The sequence below is a fragment of the Alligator sinensis genome, unplaced genomic scaffold (genome assembly GCF_000455745.1).
Source record: "Alligator sinensis unplaced genomic scaffold, ASM45574v1 scaffold253_1, whole genome shotgun sequence".
Taxonomy (NCBI): Eukaryota; Metazoa; Chordata; order Crocodylia; family Alligatoridae; genus Alligator; species Alligator sinensis.
The window spans coordinates 1,134,911-1,148,538 of NW_005842147.1; the positions used below are offsets into that span (position 1 = coordinate 1,134,911).

General features: G+C 43.9%; 1 long non-coding RNA gene across 1 annotated transcript in view; it reads left to right on the forward strand.

Moving 5' to 3' along the window:
• The window catches only part of LOC102379525, an 8,790-nt gene extending 1,512 nt beyond the window's left edge, over positions 1–7,278 (forward strand). Inside the window, exons 2-3 of the long non-coding RNA XR_324055.1 lie at positions 4,571–4,766; positions 5,445–7,278. This is a non-coding gene — a long non-coding RNA (uncharacterized LOC102379525). The remainder of the gene's footprint in view (positions 1–4,570; positions 4,767–5,444) is intronic.
• The last annotated feature ends 6,350 nt before the right edge of the window (positions 7,279–13,628 follow it).

Below are 13,628 nucleotides of genomic sequence, written 5' to 3' on the forward strand. Positions count from 1 at the left end.
TCTTTCCCACTGCAAAATGTCATCTTGTATACAAGAAACCCCCATGACAGAAATTTTGTGTTTTCTACAAGAAGTTTTGATTCTGACAAGACAACATTTTCTGCTTGGGAAACGTTTTGTTGAAATGTGGTGCCGGTCAGGAATTTATCTTGTGTCTAGATTGCCCATGTTTCAGTATAATCAAGCTAATACATGGAATTTTGAACTTGATACATTTATGTAAACATGGAAAGCACAAATCTTTTTTCTACAGATAGGTCAGAATCCCTTCTTGGGGGGCGGGGAAATAAAGAGGGTGAGGCAGAGGGCCTTAATGTTGGTACCCTCTCTTCTGGATTGTGGGCATTGAGGTCCCCACCTTTAGCAGTATATATTACTTAAAGTAAACCAGCTTGAGCAAAATTCCTTTTGAAAACAATGGCTATGCATCTTGATTTAAGGACTACAAGACAATTCCACCTTTACTGTAATTGCACTCAGCTAAAGCAGGTCAGAATTCTTTCTCTGAGCCTCTTCCTCCCCCTTTGGAAAATTACTGTTTATCAGAACTTTCACTTTATTTACAGTAATCTGTTTCCCTTTCCGGGCATGAGTTTGTGTGGCCCAGAAAAGCATTGCTTCTCAAGAAAGAGATTAAACCTTTATCTCAGGTAGCCAACAGGCCATTGGTCAACAACATTCAGTTGGGTGTGGTAGACTTGCATTCAAGTCCAAACTCTATCTTGTTCAGAGCAGGAACTAGAACAGTGGTGGGCAATTATTTCGGGTGGAGGGCCGCTTCCTGAGTTTTGGCAAGCCATCAAGGGCCGCATGACAGGCAACCAGGGGCAGATAAATATGAATTTTCTAAATTTTTTTAGGGGCCCTGCAGGCCAGATAGAATAGCCTGGTGAGCCGCATCCGGCCTGCAGGCTGCATTTTGCCCACCCCTAGGCTAGAACTCGATTCTCTTGCATTCCATAGGCATGCCATGACCACAAGTGTGGGGCACTTTCCCTCCTACCTTTGACTTCTCATGATGATTTCTAAGAGTCTTTGCTTCACCCCCATGTGAGATGGAAAAATAATTGAAATATTTAAATGCTTTGCTAGTCAGGAAAACCATTTCTGCCCAGCACTGACTTGAATTAAATAATTGCTGGGCATTTAATATGATTTTTGTTCCTTTCTGGATGACCCAATTTTATTTTCTCTGGACAAAAGTTCCTTGGAATGAAATGCTAAAATGAGCATACCAAAAAATAAAACTTCCAAATGTGACTGAAGTTACAAGTTGGGAAAATAACACAATGTTAATGAAATTCCTTCTTTCTTATCTACACCATTCTGACCTAATTCTTCCACAAATGCCTATTATGATCTGTGACACGTTATCATGACTTGCTGCACAATAAAACATCCAGTATGTCCTAATGTTACATATAGAATTTATTCAGCAACATGCTAGTTTCTTTGTTCATGTTTCCTCACACTAGGTTAAATTTAGACTCTAAAACATGTTTCTCTATTTACAAAATACAGTGATCTGGATAACCTCTGCTTAAAAAAATATCTGTTTGCCTTTTTTGTGGCAGATTGTTTACCATTGTGTGTATCAAACCATATCAATTCCTAGTCTGACCTCATCAGCATCATGGTACTATTAATAGGACTCTCATGTGGCCAATCTAGTTTCCATTCTTGATTGATATCTTTATTTAATTTGGAAGCCTCTCTCAATATTCCTTTGGATACAAGAGACAGAAATTAGGTTCTTTGATTAAGTGGAGGGGGAAAAAAAAACATGGTGAAAAGAAAAGATCCATAGAGAGACGGAATGCTAGAGATAACATACAAAGGCACTAGTAGTATCTGTTTTCCCTGCATAAGCATTGTGTGAATGAAGCTAGAAAACTCAGCCAAAACAACGTCTCTTGTTCTTCTTTCTCTTATACCTCAAGTGAGCCAAATGTTTGATTAAAATATTACAGTGAAGCCTCCTTCTCAATATCACTAAATAAGCCACCACTATATCCTTTGTGCTTGGGATAAGTTCCTGGATGGTGCACCAGCTGAAAGAAGAGCAGATTTTGGCCCAGAAAGTCCCAGGACTTTATTGTATGACTCTGACTAGGCAAGTCAGAATTGTAATCAGCATAAGATGCTAAAGCGCTCTCTTTTTTTTTTAAAAAAAAATTCTTTAGCAGATATTTGATAATAAATGAAGTAATTTAAAAAAAAAAATCATTTTTGAAAGCAGTGGGACAACTTGCCTGTGCATGCTTTGGCTCCATGAAAGTTGGAATCGGGAATGGACAAATCCAGTGGAATTTGAGGTTTTATGAGCCTCTCCAAGTTTTGGGGGTTTTTTCATCTGTAAAACTGGTTTGAGTTCACTAGCTATTTTCTCCTGTAATTTAAGCCTGGCTTGTGTTTATTTTTTTCCAAAGGAGATTCAGTTTAAAAAAAAAAAAACAAGCACTTTTTTTCCCCTTAGCTAGAAAAAAATTATATTGTAAACAAGTGATAAAAGAACAGCTTCCAACATAAGGCTGACACAATATGCCATAACTAGGCTAAATGTACTGTCTTTACATTTTCCCGTCTTCAGTAGCATATCGGGAGGGGGGAGTGAGGCAGCTGTCCTTGAAGCCATTTTGGTGTTGGAATCACCCCTAGGAGCCTTTGCTATGCGGGTGCAGCCCTGTGGCACCCAACCATACGGGAGAGGAGCAAAACAGCGGCCACCCCACAGGATTTTGGCCATGGGAGGTGCAACTCTTCTCCCTGCCCCCCCTAGGTCTGCCGCTTGGCAAAAACGGGGCACCAGGGCCAGCCCCAAAGGAGCCTATGCTGTGGGGCTGCTACAACTGACATAGCGAAGATTTCCAGTGGAAAGGGGGGCATTCCAGTGCCCCTCCTGCAACCAGTGTGCAGCAAGTTTTCTCCTTGGCTGTAGTAGCCCGTGTCCCTGTTACTGCGGAGAAAGCTGGGGCAGGTAAGACTATCCTCCCCACTCTCCAATGGCCAGCACTGCCCAGAGCCCTGCAACAGTGCACTATGCCTCTACCTGTTGATACTACCAACGTTCCTATTTTCTGTAACCTAGTTCAGCCAGTTATTAAGGAACCCAACTACAGTGGAAAGAAATAGTCATATGCTGATAGCTAGGCATGTGTGCAAGTGTTTTAGTGAATCCGGGTCTTTCTTTTTCTTTATCGTTCTGCCTATTCTCTTCACTTTTCATTTTACACTTTCATTGGATTTCCTCCCCACCCTCCTCATTTCTTATTCCTAATCAGAACAAATTGAGTAACATTCAGGACATGCCTTCAAATTCATGATGCTTTACTGAGCTATGTATTTAGGCAAAATGTGTTCCAATTGACAGTTGCTCCAACTGAGAGAAAACAAACATGTTTCTGGTTAATCTCGGGATGTTCAGGTCTAGAAGTGCCCATGCAAACAACTGTAGACTAAATCCCATGAGGTACTTCTTAGCCATTGACTTGAAGAATACTCATATTTAACAATAAACACATGCTTAAGAGCTTTGCTGAATTAGGCTGAGAGTGTTCAGCAGGGTTGGGCGGATTTCTCTTTTTTTTTTTTTTTATAGTTTAGCTTGACCTTTTTCATCTCCTCCAGCAGGTATGGCTGGAATACCATTGCTCGGAGTGTAAAACAAGAACAGTGACAATATCCATACATGACATACCTTGCAGGATACCCCCTGGGATCTTGTCTGTTGACTGTACATCTCATCTGACACGGAGAGAGATCTTTTTCCTGTACATGGGCTACTTAACCGATGCGTTAGAGAGCTGCCTTTAGGTAGCAAGGGAAAAAGGGTTCAAAGATTCTTGATGCTGGGATGAAAATGGAGCCTGTACAGTTCAAATATACTTTACTCCCTGATTTCCATACGCTTATAATGGGATACAGCAACTGAGGAAAATTCTAAGCGGCTAATATGTGCAAACAGACTTCTTGCACCACCCTGTGCAGTTTCCATTAATTAAGAATTCTTTAAATCCACAGAACACCTCCAAATAGGAAATGTTAATACAGTACTTCAGATGATAATGTTTTGTATTGTTTTTAGTAGCACATCATAACATGTATGCAGAGCACATTATTCTTTTACATAAGAAAGGTGATTCGTGAAAATCCCTTCTCATTTACCTTCTATAGCTTGATGGTAGACATGTATTATAACTTATTTATTAACTCTTTACATAATTATGTTTCTTATTGATTCTCTGAAGTATGTAAGGCAATGGCACTTGCACCCTGCTCCTAACATACCACCCAGGTGCACACATGTACGTCAGAGAGGGTTCAAACTTTACCTGCTTCTGCAGTATAGCAGCTGGCTGTCCTAGGTGACTCCATAGTTTCCAAGAAATATGATTTTAAGCTATTAATTTACAGGTTCTAGTTTTAAAGCTACTTCACTCATACAGCAGCTTCCCACTTAAATAACAGATCATTTTGTCCCAATTCAAAGCCAGCTGAAATCACTGAAAAGATTTACACTTTGTTTCCAAGCAAAACTGAACCTCTTGTTTGTTTGTTTTTTTTTATTTAGGTTCTGCTCCTGCAAACAAATGCAACTTTTGCAGAACCCTCCACCTATGTGAATTTCCCTCTCTGTATTTTTGGTGTGGGATATGTTGAAAGAATGCAGGGATCACAAAGCCAGCCCCTGCAGGAGTTAGATGTCAGACACAAGACCATCCTAGTGAATAAGAAAAGAATCCTGTGTCATAAAGCATACACACAAGGTAAGCAAATTCAAAGTCGCCCAGGTCTCCTTTCATTAGACATTGGCTAACTATGTGTGTGAGATAAAAAGTGTGATTTACTGTATTTCTAACCTTGAATGACTCTTCTGAGTATGAAGTGTGCTTTGGACCTACTTTCCTTTCCATTATCAGAACATTCTGAACTCAAAGCATATTCTGTCCTGATTAAAACCCTATTTAACTCCACAGACCATTGGTTAGATTGGTGCAGCTAAAGTCAGTGTGCAGCTTCCCCAAAAAATGTTTTCAGTGGTGTGTCCAAACCACCACCCAGTGTTAGATAATGCCACAAGCAATGAGGCAGAACTGTTGTGTTTTTTTTTTCCATGGAATTTACTTCTATTCTATTTCAGTGATGGTCACAAGCCTAAAGTTCAGGTTAAACATTTATCTGAGCCCATGTGTTCATGCAGAGTTTGTGTGAGGGTGAGAATGGCCATGAGAGAGGCTATACACAGTCTCTCATCAGCTCAGCCTCAAAAGTCTGAGTGTTTTATAGGTTCAAAAGACAAAATGGGCCCATTTTGCCTCCTTGATGCATTCCAGTTTATTTAACAACTCTGTGGGGCTCTGACAGTGGCATTGTTGAAGAGATGGATAACTCATGGCTTGGGTGACTTGAGTAGGCTAAGAAATGCCTCCTTTTCACCTTTATAGACTTACACATCAGTTCAGGTATCGGAGAAGCTGAAAAAACATCTTCAGAAGTGAAGTATGCAGCAAATGACTGCCCTGTATGTCCTACCTGGCTTTCACTACAGTAACAACTTTGGACAGGAGCTGATGCAGAACTGCCCTTCTCTCTCCACCTCACAGTTGATGAATTACCAGAACTAATTGTTGCCTTGACAGGCCTTTGATCTCTGGAAGAGCCAGTTTATAAATGATGAGTTCCGTTACATGCTACTATTGATAGAGCTGTTTGAATGAGTTTTAAAATCAATAAGCTCTACACAACAGGGAGCCCTTAGTTTATTTCCATTTATTGCAGGCGTTGTGAACTATCCTTGAAAGTGCTTATTGAAGGGTGTAAGTCAGGTAGTAATACAGAAATCAAGTTTGATAAGAGAAGAGAGAGCTGAAAGAGTAATACAAAATAGGAAGCTTTGTGCTTTCATTGGCTCTCCTCCCCATCCCTCCAAACCAGGCCCTAAACTGAACTAAAGTTATGGATGCTGTCTCCAGAGAGAAAGTGTGGTTCAGTATTTAAAATGGAGAATGGGAAGAGAAAGTTGGCTAGGTTCTGTGGACAGCTCTGCTACTGACCTGCCAATGTGGCCTGGGGCAGCTCAGCCCCTTGATGCGTGCAGATGGTTTATCTGCCTATAGGAATAACAACAACCAAATTTGCAGCACATCCTTTATCTAAGTACGCAGAAGTGCTCCACAAACATGAATGGCCACTTTGTCTGTGGGACAAATGGGTGGAATTCCATTGGTGTGAATAGGGCTGAACAGTATGGAAAACTTAGTCCTAGCCTCTTCTTTCCGGAATGTGAAATCCTGGGGAAGCTTTCAAGGGGAAGGGAAGAAATTTTCCTTCTAGGCCAGAGGTGGCCACCCTGTAGCGCAAGTGGTACAAGTGGCGCACGGAGCCTCTCTGCATGGTCCATGACCTGATCATGGAGGGGACAGGAAGCAGAAGGCAGAGCAGGAGATCAATAGAGGAGCGCGATTGGAGTGGCACTTGGAGCCGATGTAAGGCTAATTTGTGACTCACCTGGGGAAAAAGGTTGGCCCCAACTGCTCTAGGCCATAAAGCAGTGTCAGTGTCATTCTGCAGCCACAGTTGTACTTCTTAGACAGCTGTATTTATGATGGCCATAATACACTGTCTACTGGAAGGAGGACAAGAAGACCTCCTAGTGCTGTCTACACTAACTGTCCATAAGAATTGACAGTCGGGCAGCAGGTTGCTAATTCTACTGTAACATGCTCCTTTATGGATGTTTCCAGGTAATGATGATTAGGGTTAGGTGTCTGTCTTGGAGTAATAGATACCTATTGCTCCCGCTACCCCTTGTTTGAAAATATACCTATACCCTCTAACTAAAATATGATACTTCAAAAATAAAGGATCAGTTGTTCAGGGTGGTAAAAACCAGCAACAGAAGCAGAAGTTTTAGATAGATTCTGGTAATGTGGAAGAGAGAGTCAGCATGTCTGAATGAGGAGGAAACTTAGCATGCCCAAGAAGAGGAAAAATAATTTGAATTCCACGGAAAACTCCTTGCTTAAATTCCTTGTATTCCTGAAACACCTCTCACTCCCTGGATAAAATTTCCCATTGATAAGACTCCTCCCCTTTCTCTCTCCCCCTGTTCCCAGTAACAGCTGGCAAATGAGCTGGTATAGAACTTTATTATGACCCAGAAAGCACAAGACCAAGCCAGCTGAGACTCTTTGCCTTGGGCACTGAGAAGCAAAAGGGCATTTTAGCAAATTAGTGAAATGACACACATTTTGGGTTGACAAGTTCTAGACCTGATCCTGCCACAATTTGCTCACTGTTTTCTGCCTTATTCAAGGAAATGGCTCCCTTGAATTTCTAGGGATCACTTTGGAGTCATTTTCTTCTTTCTCTTTTTTCACTTGGGGAATCAAGTTTGAAAGATTAGACTCTGCGTTGTTAGCGCTTGACTGTTTTTGAACGTTGATCTTGGATACAATATTGGAGAGGGGAAAACTCAAAGCTAATATTAACCACTGTCAACCTTGTTCACAGTTGGAGACTTTATCTTGGTGTGTATTTGCACGCAATCTTGGCTTTGAGTACAATCACTTTTCCTGTCTCTTATTAATCCACTGAGAGTGCTCATTTAAAAATGTAGCAATACAGTGAAAGTATATTCGTAAGGGTGGAACAATAGGAGGTGCTGACTGCTTCATTTGCCATCATCCTTGGAGAGCTCATGGACAAATTCAGGAAATTTGTAATGTTGTCAATACTGTTGAAGTGGTGCTGTTTAAAGAAAGCTAAACTTGCACAGGATCCCATTTCCACAGCCATTCAAAAAGCTACATTTTCTTCAAGAACTGTTGTGTATTTAATACAAACTAGTATGGGATAATTGAGGGATCACTTTGAATAAATTACTTGCCATGCTGTCATCAATTAAATTACCCAGATATACAAACCCCAGGTATACAACACTTTGTTCAAGCACACCAATTTTGGCATGCTTAACAGATGATGTAGATGCATCTATTGGACATTATATGATTCAAGGGCTAATTTAACAATAACTGTCTAGATCTGTAATGTGTATTGTATTATGTACGTTTCATAGAGAAACAGCAGCTTAATAGTGACAGAGCACTGCTATTACTTAGACACCCACATACCCATTCCCCATAATCAGTAGGGCTGTGTGAAGCTTTGGTCAGAGATTCAGCTCAGTTCAGTGGCTGAATCCCCAAATCGAATCAGGAGACCCTTTAATTTCTCCGAACTGAATTGGAACCCTCCAAATCGATTTGGAGAGATTCGGCAATTCAAACATAGACATAGCTTTATATGTTTGGGGGTTTTTTCTACATGCCTCAAGGTACCACGCAGCTTGTAAATGCTATTCTGCTGGGACAGATGGAGTGTCCCACAGGAGCATGGGGGGGGCATGCGGCGTGCTCGGCAGCACACCTGGAAGTGGACCAGAAGCACTTCTGGTCCTCTGCCAGGGAGTGTGCAGGCCCCCCACACCCCCACGGCTCGGCAATTGGTGACTCCTGGGTCTGGGGGAGCACCTGGGGCCCCCCCTCATAGCCAATTGCTGAGCTGGGGGGGAGGCTCAGCATGCTCCCTGGCAGACCTGGAAGTGGACCAGAAGTACTTCCGGTCCACATGCATATTCATTGCCAAACATGCAGGGGCCCCTTCCCTGAGCTCCTGTGGGACGCTCCATCCACCCCAGCATCGCAGCAATCTCAAGCTGTGCCTAGTATCTCGAGGTATGTAGAAAAAACATTTAAAGCTATATCTATTGCCAAATTGCTGATTCTCCGAATCGGCAACAAATCTTCAAATTTGGATTTGGCTGAATCGAATCGGGGACAGTAATCCGAATCGAATCACTGTCCCAGATTTGGGCCAAATCTGAATTGAATAGGGCCCGTTTTGCGCACCCCTAATAATCGGGTACATCTCTGGGAGCCCAATTTTCCACAGTCTTGCTATCTTTGGAGGGTCTTTATGGTAATTATTAACCTGGGTGAAATGCAAGTGACCAATAATACAGTCTTTATTCAGTGCATCAGTCATTTTCACTAAAGACAGGCCCAGGTGGTATAAGTTACTGTATTTACTCAAACATAAGTATTTACTCATACATCACCCCCCCCCTCAGTAATTGGAACCTATATGTAAAAAACTTAATAACTTTGTTATAATTTTTGGAGGTTTGCCTTGAATTTGTCCCGCTCCCACTGCTACAGCAGGGGATTTTAAATCTAGGGGTTTGGGTGGCCCCCTTGCCCTCTGCCCCCACCCCCTGAGCTTCTTTCCCTTCCTCTCTGCCCTCTTTACTGTCATACTCCACTGTCCCTGAGCACATGGAAGTAAAGAACAAACTTGAAAATACTGACTTACAGGAATTCGTCAATATACAAACCGCTATAAGTACCCATAGACTTAGTTCATCTGGAATCAAAGCATATTATCTTTTTTTTTTTTTTTTTAAGTTACTTCCAGTTTTAACATGGGTACTCCATAAACACACTTTTAAGCAACAGTTTTGAACCTACTTCTATATAGCAAGAACTTTTGCATTTCATTTTGTTCGTTAACATATATTACACACACACCTTTACTGTCCTGGTTCATAACTGACACCACTCACTTGACAGTCCATAACATACAGCTACAATTAACAATCATCATCCCCCACTACAGTAACTGCAACTGCATACCCACATGCACATCTCCTTTAACCTTTACAATCATACAAAGCAACTTCCATGCTCTCTACACTCCCCTCCTCTTTCCATCCCCTTGTATTTCTTTCTCCAGTCCTTAGTCTGTGTTGCATTATGTTGTCCTTGTTGCTCACCCCCTCTTCATTGCTATCATCATCTTCTTCCCCATCATCGCCGTTGTTGGTGTTTTCTCTTAGGGGGCCCATTCTTGAACGGTCCATGCCATTCTTTCCTCTTCCATGTGTCTTTTACAATCTTCTCTCCATTTCCTTCTGTTGTCTTGTAGTACAGCTATATTGCAAGAGGACTCCCATTCTGATGAAGTCCTTAACTGAGAGATTCATGTGCCTATACACAAGCAGGTTCCTAGTATTCCTCAGGGCATTTCTGAAGCAGGATGTGAACTGGTCAAAGCAGGCTGTTGGGGTCCCTTGCTCCTTGCTTAGGTGTCCAAGCAGCCCTGCTTCTCTGGTCAGGATCTTGACTCCTGTCACCATCTGGAGGAATTAATTTGCTCTCCCCCACACTTCCCTGTTGTACAGACAGCTCCAGAGGAGGTGATCAATTGTTTCCTCCTGCCCTGGTAGGTTTGCCTGGAGCAGCCTGGTGAGTCTTTCTGCCCCTCTATATCTCAGTGCCCACACAGGGAGTGGAAGGTTACGTGCCAGTCCAAGTCCCTGTGCTCCTTTTGCAGGTCCTTTTAGAAGATTCACTCCCACGTGGCATTCATTCCCTGGCATCTGTTGCTGGATAGTACGTTCATAGGTGACAGTCTATCTTTTGCCCTTACCACCTTCTGCATCTTACAGTCATTTGTTGCGGTCTTTTGGACCTTGTTGCATAATTTGTATCTGTCCCAGAGGTGGCCCAGGACTCTGTAGAACCACGGTGGGTCCATGGTCCACAGGCATGTGTTGAGTAGTGTGTACACCCAACAGTATCAAAGCAGGTGCCCCGCAAAGTACTTCATGAAGCAAACTATTTTGGAATCTGCCCTGGCTGCCAAGTCACAGATCTGGCTCATGTACTTGGCCCAGAGGAACAGCAGGACATATGGCATTCCTTGGCCACCGGTCTGTTTTGTTTTGTACAGTGTGGTCCTTGCAACCTTCTCCCATCTGCAGCCACACAAGATGCACATGGATCTTTGGCTTCTATAGGTGATTTGCTCTGAGTTGGGGGGGCGGTTTTTTGTGGGGGGGGGGGGGGGGGGGGGGGGGGGAATACTAGTGCAGTGTATAGTATAGACACACCCAATAGTACTGGTTTACAGAAGCAACAATGCCCTCATGAGTGCCATGTACACCTCTCCTCCTCCACCGATAGGCAGTGCATGTTCCACAGCCCCAGTCTCTGTCTAACTTTGGCCTCAGTCCTTTTCCATGCTTTTTGTCTGTTCAGCTTTGAGTCAAATTCCACCCCAAAGCTCTGCACCTTATCATGGGGGACACAGACCCCCAGGGCCAATGACTCCCTGATTTCCCTCAGTACTAGGCAGGTGCTCTTACCCATGTTGATTTTTGGCCCCTGCCACCACTCTATACCTGGGTATGTTGTAACACTTCTCACTGGTCACAGCACCCTTGTCTCTGCCTTGCTTCCCCTGGAGATCTGTACTCTGCTGATCCCGGGATCTCACCTGAGCTGCTGGGCCAGCGGTTCCAACACACAGATGAACAGGACTGCAGAGAGTGGGCAGTCCTACTGGACACCTGACTCCATCATGATTGGGGTGGTCAGGAACCAATTCATCAGCACTCTGCTGCTCAAACCAGGTACTGCATCCTTATCCAGGTGACGAAGGTTTGGGGGGGACTGCTATCTTCTTCAGTGTTTCAAACAGGAACTGGTGAGACATTCACTTGGAAGTCTTCTCCAGGTCAGAGTTCAACATGGTGATTTTTCTGCCCTTTCTCTTGTTGGTACCACAGTGTGTCCCACAGCTACAGCAAGGCTCCATGGATCTGTCACCCTGGGCCTGTGAATGACTGGTCCTCATGGATCACCATACTTATAATAGACTTAAAGCCCTTGGTAGAGACTCTGGTCATTGGTTGAAGTTCAGGAGCACCTGAGTTTCCAGTTCAACTCCTTCCTTACCCCCTTCTTGAAAAGAAGGGCTATGAGGTCCTGATCCATCCTGGCCTCAAGGTGGCCATCCTGCAGTCATTTCTTATATACATCCAGCAGGTCTGGACCCACATGGCCCCAGAAGGTAATGCAGAACTCCTGCTCCAGAAGTCATAATGTTCTTGAAGCTCTGGAGACTTTTGGTGATCTCCTCCAATGGCCATTTCAACTTTTGGCTCTCATTTCCCTTCCCTTTCTTCCCCCCCCCCCCCCCCGGGGCCCCCCGCCCCCCCCCCCAAAGGGCCCCAGGTCCTCTGTCCATGCCATGCACAATTCTTGGTAGAAGGCCACTGTTGTTTCCAGCATAGAATCATAGTAAATTAGGGTTGGAAGAGGCCCTAGGAGGTCATTTACTCCAAACCCCAGCTCAAAGCAGGACCATTCCCAACTAGATCATCCCAGCCAGGGCTTTGTTTAGCCAGATCTTAACAACCTCTCAGGATGGAAACTCCCTAACCTCTCTGGGTAGCCTGTTCCAGTGTTTTACTACCTTCCTGCATCCCTTTATTCAACCAGTGGCTCACTCCTGCTCCATCTATCAAGCTGGTCATGGCCTCCCTCTTCAATTCGTAGACATTAGGGGCTGGAAGGAACCTTATGAGATCACTGAGTCCAGCCCCCCCCCCGCCATAAGCAGCAAGTCAGCTGGGATCAAGTGATCCCAGCAAGAAAAATATCCAGATGTTTTTTGAAAGAGTCCAGAGTAGGTGCTTGCATCTGGGGGGAGTCTGTTCCAGACCCTGGACACTCTCACCATAAAGAATATTTTCCTTATATCTAGTCTAAATAAGCCTTCCTGGAGTTCACAGCCGTTAGACCTTGTGATCCCTTGGGGAGCTCTGATGAATGGTTGTTCTCGCAGGTCCTGATGAACCCCTTTTGTGTAACTGTAGGCTGCCACCAAGTCCCCTCCTGAGTCTTCTTTTCCAGACTGAAGAGTCCCAAATTTCTCAGTCTCTCCTCATACATCTTGCCTTCTTGGTTTTCTTTAACCTGCTAAAGTAGGCAGATCCCTTTCCCCCCTTCCCCCCCTGACCAGGAAGATCTTCCTGGTCTGTTGACTATACCAGGTCCTGATCTGGGTCTTGACCTCCAACAATGGCCTCCCTCACATCCCAACCCCAAGTCACCTGCTTGTGTAGGCTCTGCAACCCTAGGTGCTTCCTCTGCATCCAGGCTCATCTTTTGCTGGTCTGTTGGAAGAAATCTCTTGTTTTCCCTTTAACACTAGCCTACCACTCCATATGGTTCTGGTATCTGGCTCTGAGGGTCCTCCACCCTGCATAGTGCTGTATGAACTCCCACTGAATTTTTTCATCACCCAGTATGAATGCTACATGCCCCTGCACTTCTTGGTTCTGCTTCAATCCATGATATTAGTTTAAAGCCAAAAGGCTCATGATTTAATATTTTGTTGGGCTAGGCCCCAGCACAGTCAATGGCATTTCTAGCCATGGTGACCCTACAGCTCAGCACTGCTCAGTATGTGTGTTCAAATACCTCCTCCCCCCACACGCACAGAACCCAGGTGCTAATCGGCCCTCCATGATGAACTGGGTGCTCTCATCATGAGTCTTAGAATCCTTCAAAAACTTATATGCAGATGAGTTACAGACCAATCTGGTCTGGTTCCACCTCACGGAGGGTGGGGCCACACTAATCATATGTAACAGGCTGAGAGAAGGGGTAACAGGGATTCTGGGCAAACTGTTTTGAGGCCCCATTTGATGATGATGTTTAAGAGACACTTATGGCCTGTAAAGAAACAGGAATCATTGGAAATAGGAAAGAAGGGCACAG